An 11,884-nucleotide genomic window follows, 5' to 3' on the forward strand; every position below is an offset into this window, starting at 1 on the left:
TACCAAAAGATGAAAATATATCATATTATCACACTACTCTACAGCTGTCCATCTGTCAGAATTTGTTTTCTTACACTCTTAGAAAAAAAGTGCTTCTAGAACTCTTAAAGGGTTATTGTGCCGTCCTATGGGGTTCTCCTATTGGGTTCTCTATGGGGTTCTCCTACTGGGGTCTCCTATGGGTGTCTCCTACGGCGGCCAAAAGAACCTTTTGGAACCCGTTGCTATACACTGTAAAGTTACTGTATAGAGATAGCTGGCAGTAGTTTTCAGAGCTGTGTGTTGTTCTCTGTAGGAGGAGGGATGTCTGCCTCTGTGTCCTGGTCACCATGGTGCTGGATGAGGTCACTCAGAGATGTGTCCATGTTGAAAGACTGTTAGATCAGACGTCCTCTCCGCTCCCTCTCTCTTCCTCCTCCCTCTCCCTCTCCCTCTCCCTCTCCCTCTCCCCTCTCCCCTCTTTCTTCTCCACTCCACTTCTCATACTAGTGGAAAACTCAAACTGACTATATTATCAGAAGTAAAATGGACTCTCCAGTAACTGAGACTATTACTATTATAAAGTTGGATTGTGTGATGTGGGACAGATACAAATACTTAGGTTAGAGGATATCCTTGTTTTTAAAATCGAGTCAACATGTTAAAGGTCACATGAAACATACCCCTTGCACGTGTTATTGGGCTTACCTCAAAGATCTCTGGATACACACAGTAACAAAAATAATACAGTGTCGTATCAGATTCTGAGACGCTGAGATATTCACAGCTAACATCTGTTTAATCAAGTCAACACTCTAATCTACCATCAACATGAGCCATGTGCTGTGTGCTGAGTGGTTGAAGTTTGGCCACAGGGAGGAATGGATCACTCTACTTCTTCTACTCTGCTTCTCTCTCTCTCTGCCTCTCTGTCTCTCTCTGTCTCTCTGTCTCTTCCCCCTCTCTCTCTCCCTAGGCCAGCAGCAGTGTTATCTAACAGTTGATTTATTGTTTGTGCTCCAGGCATTAAGCCACCAGTTGCTGTGCAGCCCATTACTACTGTCAGCAGTGTTGAGTCAACACCTGCAGCTGTCACTCCTCACCTCCACCACACACTACCAGCAGCCGGCTAGCCCTGCCTCTCACACAGCAGCCCGCTGGGTCCCCTGGCCTACATCCACTACCAGCAGGCCGGCTAGCCCTGGCCTCTCCACGGCACGCTCCACCCCGGGTCCCCCTGGGCCCCTCACCCACCACCTCCACCAGCCTCCCTACCCACCACCCCTCGACACAGTCCCCCCACGCAGCACCACCACCCCACCAGCCTCCCTACACCACACCCCTTCAGACACAGTCCCAACCACTGCAGCCACCACCACCACATTCCTATTGTCTCAACTTCTGGTTTGGATGCTCTGACCACCTCTGCTAAAGTACCGACCACAGTGACTGATAAGGTGGTTCTGCCCAGCACCTCTTGGCCGTACCGACTCCAGAGGAACAGTGCAGCAGCAACACCCTCACCTCCATCCGGGCCACCACAGTCAGACCTGAGGTGGTGGAGGTTGTATCTACAGTGAAGACATCTCCATCCTTACCCTCCTACAGAAGGCAGTACAGAGAGGACGACCAGGGCCCCCAGCTCCACACCCAGCCCCTAGGCCCCAGCACAGAGAGACCAGCCAGGTCCCTTCTCTATCACAGCTCTGTTTCTGGCTCACGTCCTCCACCACCAGGCCCTCTCTACGCCCAGGGCCTACAGACACCACATTCACCAGCCCCCTCCATCCACTACCATGGGCCCCTGGATAAGCTCCACGTGGGGCCTACCAGACCAGCACCCTGCCTGCAGTACCAGTCACCCCCACCAGTGTGACACCAAGGCCACCACACGTCCAGGAGACACAGTGACTCCAGTCTCAACCACTCTAGTCCACGCCAACCACAGTATCAGAGACACCCAGGGACACAGCTTGGACTACAACTAGGACACAACCAGGACTACAGCCATGACTACAGCTTCTATAACCACCCTTGGTGCACCCACAGAGACAAGCACAAAGCCTGTAACTGTGGAGACAACAGAGCCAACAACAACCAAAGTTCCTCCCTCCTGGTGTATCGACTACAGCCGATACCACCGGTACCTCTCTCTCACCGACCTCCACCGTTCACACCGTAACCACCAACACCAGAACCCCTTCAAAACACAGCCCAGTATCAACTCACCAGACCACCCTCACTACTCTCAGAACTACGCCGTCCACACGCCCGGAGACAACACCACCACCTGTTTTCACGGCAACCACAGAGAAGACCGTTCACGCCTTCCCCTACAGAGCTGAGGCGTCCACAACTCCAGTTCCTGACTACCGACTACACCGCTGTTCCCATGCTGCCAACGACAACAACAATATCAACCGGCTCTTACCTCAGAACAGCCGGAGCACAGCAGACCGGTCTCAACGGCAACAGCGGAACCCTTGCAACGACCCGGTATAACCATGACAACGGCTGTGTCACACCTGTGATTGTCGTAGAACACGGTAACACAACATCTTCACCTGAACAACCTTCTCCTCTTCTCCTTCTCTTCTTCTTCTTCTCCTCTTCTCCTTCTCCTCTTCTTCTTCTCCTCTTCTTCTTCTCCTCTTCTCCTCTTCTTCTTCTCCTTCTCCTCTTCTTCTCCTCTCCTCCCCTCTTCTTCTCCTTCTCCTCTTCTTCTCCTTCTCCTCTTCTTCTCCTCTCCCTCTTCCTCTCCTCATACTAGTGGAAACTCAAACTGACTATATTATCAGAAGTAAAATGGACTCTCCAGTAACTGAGGACTATTTATTATAAGTTGGATTTGTACAGTGATGTGGGACAGATACAAATATACTTAGGTTAAGAGGATATCCTTGTTTTTAAAACGAGTCAACAACCCACTCATACATGTAAAGGTCACATGAAACATACCCCTTGCACGTGTTATTGGGCTTACCTCAAGATCTCTGGATACACACAGTAACAAGATAAATACAGTGTCGTATCAGATTTCTGAGACGCTGAGATATTCACAGCTAACATCTGTTTAATCAAGATCAACACTCTAATCTACCATCAACATGAGCCATGTGCTGTGTGCTGAGTGGTTGAAGTTTGGCCACAGGGGAGGAATGGATCACTCTACTTCTTCTACTCTCTCTCTCTCTCTCCCTCTCTCTCTCTCTCTTTTACTCTCTCTTGTTCTTTCTCCCCCCCTCTCTGTCTATCTTTCTCTCTCTATCTCTGTCTCTCTCTGTCTCTCTCTGTCTCTCTCTCTTCCCCCTCTCTCTCTCCCCTAGGCCAGCAGCAGTGCTTATCTAACAGTTGATTTATTGTTTGTGCTCCAGGCATTAAGCCACCAGTTGCTGTGCAGCCCATTACTACTGTCAGCAGTGTTGAGTCAACACCTGCAGCTGTCACTCCTTCAGCCTCCACAACCACCACTACCAGCAGGCCGGCTAGCCCTGGCCTCTCCACAGCACGCTCCACCCCGGGTCCCCCTAGGCCCCTCACCACCACCACTACCAGCAGGCCGGCTAGCCCTGGCCTCTCCACGGCACGCTCCACCCCGGGTCCCCCTGGGCCCCTCACAACCACCACTACCAGCAGCCCGGCTAGCCCTGGCCTCTCCACGGCACGCTCCACCCCGGGTCCCCCTGGGCCCCTCACCACCACCTCCATCCAGCCTCCCTACACCACCACCCCTTCAGACACAGTCCCCACCACTGCAGCCACCACCACCATTCCTATTGTCTCAACTTCTGCTTTGGATGCTCTGACCACCTCTGCTAAAGTACCGACCACAGTGACTGATAAGGTGGTTCTGCCCAGCACCTCTTGGGCCGTACCGACTCCAGAGGGAACCAGTGCAGCAGCAACACCCTCACCTCCATCCTGGGCCACCACAGTCAGACCTGAGGTGGTGGAGGTTGTATCTACAGTGAAGACATCTCCATCCTTACCCTCCWCTACAGAAGGCAGTACAGAGAGGACGACCAGGGCCCCCAGCTCCACACCCAGCCCCYTAGGCCCCAGCACAGAGAGGACCAGCCAGGTCCCCTTCTCTATCACAGCTCTGTTCTGGCTCACGTCCTCCACCACCAGGCCCTCTCTACGCCCAGGGCCTACAGACACCACATTCACCAGCCCCCCTCCATCCACTACCATGGGCCCCTGGATAAGCTCCACYGTGGGRCCTACWMAGACCAGCACCCTGCCTGCAGTACCAGTCACCCCCACCAGTGTGAYCACMAAGGCCACCACACGTCCAGGAGACACAGTGACTCCAGTCTCAACCACCTCTAGTCCACRGCCAACCACAGTATCAGAGACACCCAGGGACACAGCTTGGACTACAACTAGGACTACAACCAGGACTACAGCCATGACTACAGCTTCTATAACCACCCTTGGTGCACCCACAGAGACAAGCACAAAGCCTGTAACTGTGGAGACAACAGAGCCAACAACAACCAAAGTCCTCCCTCCTGGTGTATCGACTACAGCCGATACCACRGTACCCTCTCTCTCACCGACCTCCACCGTTCACACCGTAACACCAACACCAGAACCCACTTCAAAACACAGCCCAGTATCAACCTCACCAGACACCCCTTTCACTACTCTCAGAACTACGCCGTCCACACGCCCGGAGACAACACCACCACTTGTTTTCACGGCAACCACAGAGAAGACCGTTCACGCCTCCCCTACAGAGCTGAGGACGTCCACAACTCCAGTTCCTGAGCTACCGACTACCACCGCTGTTCCCATGCTGCCAACGACAACAACAATATCAACCGGTCTTACCTCAGAACAGCCGGAGACAACCAAGAAAACAACGAGAGCACCGGTCTCAACGGCAACAACGGAACCCTTGGCAACGACCCGTATAACCATGACAMCGGCTGTAGTCACACCTGTGATTGTCGTAGACACGGTAACAACAACATCTCACCTGACAACAACAGCTACGGCCTACACTGAAAGGACCTCCTGGTCTGGCGCTGTTCCGACCACRGAGAGAACCACCGAACACACGACCACAACCGCATACCCKACCGAAGCTGTGGACTGGAGACTGACCACTACTACCGGTCCCCCGACCRTACGGACCACAACAACTCAACCCATACCAACGGAAATCTCCAGTACGACCACCAAACCTCCAGACCTTCTGGTAACCACCACAGAGTCCACCCAGACCACCTTCACGCTCTCCTTCCATCTCGACCACAACAGAAGCAATGACCACAACCACATCGCCTGTATCACCGGTGTCACACACAGAGACCACCACGACCGTGCCAGGTCACCAGTGGCTGTAGGGACCGTAACGACCCACCCCCCACCACACTGAAGACCACGGAACCTTGGAGCCCCCCACAGGAAACCTCCTCCTCTCCTTCTGCCCTATCTCTAGCACAGAGAGGGTGACCACACCTGAGGTCCCAGTGATCCCTGAGGTCGTCTCCACACCAAGTCATCTCCACTACCACCACTGATGCCTTCACCACGTTGCTACAGCGGCCAGGCGTCACCACCACAACCTCAGTTATCCATGACGACCACTGCCAAAACCACCACAGCTCCGCCCGAGACTTCAACCGGCGCAGTGTCAACCTCCAGGACAGAGAGAACTCCTGCGGACACCCCAATCCCCGGCCGTGCCTGGTGTACCTGGGAACCAGCATTATCTCTCACCACAACGGTCCCCATGACAACTGTCCCACCTTTACCTGGTGTCATACGACCACCATCACACCTGTACCTGGTGTCCAGTGACCACTGTCCCACCTTTACCTGTGTCCATACGACCACCATCACACCTGTACCTGGTGCCAGTGACCACTGTCCCACCTTTACCTGGTGTCCATACGACCATCACCCACTACCATCGACCCCATCACACCTGTACCTGGTGTCCATACGACCACTTCACACCTGTACCTGGTGTCCCAGTGACCACCTGTCCACACTTTACACTGTACCTGGTGTCCATATGACCACCATCACACCTTTACCTGTGTCCATATGACCACCATCACACCGTGTACCTGGTGTCCCAGTGACCACTGTCCCAACTTTTACCTGTACCATGGTTGTCCATTATGACCACACCACACCTGTACCTGGTGTCCCAGTGACCACTGTCCCAACTTTTACCTTACCTGGTGTCCATATGGACCACCATCACACCTGTACCTGGTGTCCCAGTGACCACTGTCACACCTTACCTGGTGTCCATAGACCACCATCACACCTGTACCTGGTGTCCATACGACCACCATCACACCTGTACCTGGTGTCCCAGTGACCACTGCCATCAGACCAGTGACCATCAGACCGCTAACAGAGACCACTAGCGTTCCTCCCGATACAGGAAGGGTGGAAGTATTGTCTACTACTTCCACAACAACTACACAAGAACCAACTTCTTCCTGGTCTGGTCCAGTAACCACAACCAGCTCCTCGTCCTCCACCACGTCAGTTCCCAGACCCACTAGCCACCCAGAGAGAGTCACTACCAGAGTGGTTTCTACTTCTAAAGTGGTCTCCAAGACCACCCACAGACCAATGACAACAACACGCAGGACAACAACAGGCAAGGTTCCCATGACGACGTCCAGAACTGCCACAACGGTGAGGTCCACCGCCAGACCGAGCACTGTTAGGGTAACTGTAGATACAAGGACTCTGGGGGTTCCAGGGGTTCCGACAGCGACGACCAGACCTGGTCCTCCTACGGTYGCTCCTCCTAGCCTCGGCACAGCTACCGTCTCGGAGGTTGTTCCAACCACGACCGCTCGTACCACGACCAAACCAGTCACCACAACCAGAACCACAGAATATGCAGCAGACGTTAKCAGCTCCGCTGCTCCGACCGGCACTGGCACGACCACATCCGCTTCTGTTTCYGTTCCCAGCCTGACCACGGTCACAGAATCTATCGCCGTCCCCACAGGACCCACAGGAGCGACCGCAGAACCATCCACATCCACCACTACTACACCAGAAGGAATAGTACCATCCACCACTAGAGAGACAGGGGTTACTCCAGCATTCACAGAGAGCACAACCAGAATGACTCCTTCACCTGACCTRCTGACCTCTACTGAGGTCGCWGCCACTCCAGGGGTCACACCAAAGGTCACGCCAAAGGTCACACCAGATGTGACAGCAGCTCTCTCAGTCCCCGCCTTGCCCCCCACGGCCACCCCAACCTCCGCTACAGAGCCAGAAAGGGTGGACGGAGTAGACACCACTACACCAAAGACTCCATCACCATCACCTGTGTCGCCGTACACCACATCAGAGACAACCACGTCACCATCGGTAGTATCGCCATATACCACGACAGAACTTGGACCTGTTGGACCTACTGCAGAGGTTACTACATCCATGGCAGTGTCCTCAACTAGGATGTGTACTGTGAGTAGACCAAGTCCTCTCTCCTTTCCTCTCTTCTACATGTATGCTCAATGGGGCTCAATGTAGGCTCAATGTAGGCTCAATGTAGGCTCAATGTAGGCTCAATGTAGGCTCAATGTAGGGTCAATGTAGGGTCAATGTAGGCTCAATGTAGGCTCAATGTAGGCTCAATGTAGGCTCAATGTAGGCTCCATGGGGCTCCTGAGTGGCGCAGCGGTCTAAGGTACTGCATCTCAGTGCTTGAGGCATCACTACAGACACCCTGGTTACGAATCCAAGCTGTATCACAACCGGCCATGATTGGGAGTCCCATAGGGCGGTGCACAATTGTCCCAGCGTCGTCCAGGTTAGGGTTTGGCCGGTGTAGGCCAGTCACTGTAAATAAGAATTTGTTCTTAACTGACTTGACCTTGTTAAATAAAGGTGAAATCAATACATATATAAATATATATATATATATACTGTATAAATATATAATAATTGTAACTATCTGAAAAGTCCAGGCCTCTCAGTCGTCTCAGCCTATTACGGTATTTACTAACGCTCTGCAGTCTTCTAGCTACTTGTTCGTACATGGTTTCAACTCTCATYAATGTCTTCATCTAATCTTTGTTTTCATTCAGTATACTGTATAACACACGTTGTTCAATCTGTTCAGGTTGTAACTGTTGTTCTTCCCTGTCTCAGCCTCCCTATTCAGAGATCATAGATGAGTGTACCAAGTTCCTCTGTGTGAGCGGCCAGCTGGTCCGATTCAACATGTCCCAGAACTGTCTGTATAACTCCACCCCTCCTAACTGCGGCCTGCTCGGCTTCGCCATCCTGGTCAACGGGGACAAGTGCTGCCCGCAGTGGGACTGCCCATGTGAGGACAACTGCTAGCCGACACACATTCACAGTAGTAGACACGCACTCCAGTGGAGGCTGGTGGGAGGAGCTGTAGGAGGATGGGCTCATTGTAATGACTGGAATGGAATTACCAACGTCTCATAAGTTCTAACTACACAACATACCACAGAGGCCCATGGTGGGCAGTTTGCTTTTTTGTAGCTCTCTGTCTCGATGACCAACATGCCCGTGCTGTGGAACACTGCAGCTTCAGGCCCGCTGGTGTCCGGATCAGATACATGTTGCCGGTGTCCAGGATCTCAAAGCCAAACTTCTTGAACCTCGGCTTGGCGTACCTCGAGTTCACATACAGCTGACAGACAGAAAAGATATGTCAAAATCCTATATGTTGAGGGGTACTGTATTTCCTAATATAAATAGGCCTACAAATACTACTGTGTGTATGGCAAGTTAATTAACATCTCATCACTTTTTAGGCTTAGGATGAACTCTTTCTACTTTACATTGATTCTGTTCGTAGTCAAATTGGTGAATAAAGGCTAGTTAGACCGAGAGAGATAGGAAGAAGATGAAGAAGAGAGATGAAGAAGAGATGAAGAAGAGATAGGAAGAGATTAAGAATAGATAAGAGATGAGGAAAGAGATTAAGAAATAGATAGGAAGAGATGAAGAAGAGAGAAGAAGAGATGAAGAAGAAGATAGGAAGAGATAGAAAATAGATAAGAGAGATAGGAAGAGATTAAGAATAGATAGGAAGAGATTAAGAATAGATGAAGAAGAGATGAAGAAGAGATGGATGGAAGAGATGATAGGAAGAGATGAAGGAACAGACTGACCCTCCTCTGCAGTCTGTTGATGACCAGGTGGTTGGACTTGTGGGTAATGTTCAAAACCACGAGACACAGGTTGGTGAAATTCCACAGCAGCTTTGGATGGAAACAGAAAAACAAATATTCCATATTACTTTTTTATTTTATTTACAAAGGCTAAGAATCTCTAATAAAAAGGGATAAGGTCATATACAACTACTCGACATGTGAATAAATAATGATCATTTCCTGAGAATTTTACATTATATAGGGGTGTAAGACAAGGATGTCCTTTATCACCATATTTATTGCTTATCGCCACTAAAATACTTCTGCAAAGGTACTGTAGCTACAGTATAGGGCCTCACTGTCTGAGGCGGCCATTTTGTGGACACCGGCGTTACAGTTACCTACTGTAAAGTCTATAGATTCATGGCCTCACTTTCTCTGAGGTGGCCATTTTGGGGGCACCAGCGTTACAGTTACCTAATGTACCCTCATCCTCACCGTGTCTGAGTCAGCGGGGCATTCCTGGACCACGATGCTGACGGTCTCGCTGGGCAGCTGGGTCACAATGTAGGAGGTAGCCTTGTAGATGGCCACGCTGTTACCATCAAACGTGATCACGTTCAGGTCGGGGAACCACTGAGCAGCGACCTGGAGGAGACAGGCACACACCAGCAAGAAACAGGACATTATGACTGAGAACCGCCTGACGGGAGGCGTGTGTGTGTGTGTGTGGGTGTGTGTGTGTGTGTGTGTGTGGTGTGTGTGTGTGGTGTGTGTGTGTGGTGTGGTGTGTGTTGTGTGTTGTGTGTGTGTCAGTGGAGGCTGGTGGGTGGAGCTATAGGAGGACGGGCTCATTTTAATGGTTGGAGTGAAATAAATGGAAAGTTATCAAACACATCATACATGTGGAAACATGCGGAACACATGCGGAAACAACTGCGAAACAACATGCGGAAACAACCTGCGGAAACAACTGCGGAAACAACATCGGGAAACAACTGGGAACAACTTGCGGAAACAACCTGCGGAAAACAACCTGGGAACACAACATGCGGAAACAACCTGGCGGAAACAACCTGCGGAAACAACCTGCGGAAAACAACATGCGGAAACAACTGCGGAAACAACATGCGGAAACAACCTGCGGGAAACAACCTGCGGAAACAACGCTGCGGAAACAACCTGCGGAAACAACATGCGGAAACAACCTGCGGAAACAACCTGCGGAAACAACATGCGGAAACAAGATGCGGAAACAACAACATGCGGAAACAAAACATGCGGAAACAACAACATGGCGGAAACAACAACATGCGGAAACAACCTGCGGAACAACCTGGCGGAAACAACCTGCGGAAACAAATGCGGAACAACAACATGCGGAAACACCTGCGGAAAAACCTGCGGAAACAACATGCGGACAACAACATGCGGAAACAACGTCTGCGGAAACAACATGCGGAACAACAATGCGGAAACAACCTGCGGAAACACCTGCAAACAAACATGCGGAAACAACATGCGGAAACACCTGCGGAAACAACGCTGCGGAACAACAACATGCGGAACAACCTGCGGAAACAACATGCGGAAACAACCTGCGGAAACAACGCGGAAACAACCTGGCGGAAACACCTGCGGAAACAACATGCGGAAACAACCTGCGGAAACAACCTGCGGAAACAACCCTGGCGGAAGCAACTCTGCGAAACAACCTGGCGGAACAACAACCTGCGGAACCACCTGCCGGAAAAACACTGCGGGAAACAACATGCGGGGAAACAACCTGCGGAAACAACATGCGGAACAACCCTGCGGAAACAACCTGCGGAAACAACATGCGGAAAACAACTGGGCGGGAAACAACCTGCGGAAAAACCTGCGAAACAACAATGCGGAAACAACCTGCGGAAACAACCTGCGGAAACAACCTGCGATACAACATGCGGAAACAACAACATGCGGAACAACAACATGCGGAAACAACACATGCGGAAACAACAACATGCGGAAACAACCTGCGGAAACAGACCTGCGGAAGACAACATGCGGGAAACAACAACATGCGGAAAGACAACCTGCGGAAACAACATGCGGTAAACAACATTGCGGTAAACACATGCGGAAACAACATGCCGGAAACAACCTGCGGACAACCTGCGGAAACAACATCGGCGGAAAGCACCCCTGCGGAAACAACATGCGGAAACAACATGCGGAAACACATGCCGGAAACAACATGCGGAAAACAACATGCGGAAACCAGACATGCGGAAACCCGGCTCGGAGACAACCTGCGGAAACAACAACATGCGGAAACAACCTGCGGAACACAACATGGCGGAAACAGACCTGCGGAACAACATGCGGAAAACAACCTGCGGAACAACCTGCGGAAACATACAACTGCGGAAACAACCTGCGGAAACAACCTGCGGAAACAACCTGCGGCAAACACGCTGCGGAAACAACCTTGCGGAAACAGACCTGCGGAAACAACCCTGCCGGAACAACCTGCGAAAACCTGCGGAAACAACCTGCGGAAACAACCTGCGGAACCAACAACACTGCGGAACTACAACTGCGGAAACAACATGCGGAAACACCTGCGGAAACAACACTGCGGAAACAACATGCGGAACAACCTGCGGAGAACAAACTGCGGACACAACCTGCGGAAAACAGGCGTGGCGGTAAACAACATGCGGAAGGAACAACCTGCGGAAGACAACCTGGCGGAAACAACTGCGGAAACAACATGTTTGACTCCCTTCTTTTAT

General features: G+C 51.5%; 1 long non-coding RNA gene and 1 pseudogene across 1 annotated transcript; one reads left to right on the top strand and one right to left on the bottom strand.

The window, feature by feature from the left end:
* The window catches only part of LOC112076603 (mucin-2-like), a 43,932-nt pseudogene that overhangs the window by 15,313 nt on the left and 16,735 nt on the right, over positions 1-11,884 (top strand).
* Positions 8,541-9,717, bottom strand: LOC112076602 (uncharacterized). Its single transcript, XR_011477807.1, has 3 exons — positions 9,603-9,717; positions 9,123-9,212; positions 8,541-8,638 (listed from the first exon to the last, which is right to left on the bottom strand). It is a non-coding gene; the product is annotated as an uncharacterized lncRNA (long non-coding RNA).

This window comes from Salvelinus sp. IW2-2015, unplaced genomic scaffold (assembly GCF_002910315.2).
Source record: "Salvelinus sp. IW2-2015 unplaced genomic scaffold, ASM291031v2 Un_scaffold3869, whole genome shotgun sequence".
Lineage (NCBI taxonomy): Eukaryota > Metazoa > Chordata > Actinopteri > Salmoniformes > Salmonidae > Salvelinus > Salvelinus sp. IW2-2015.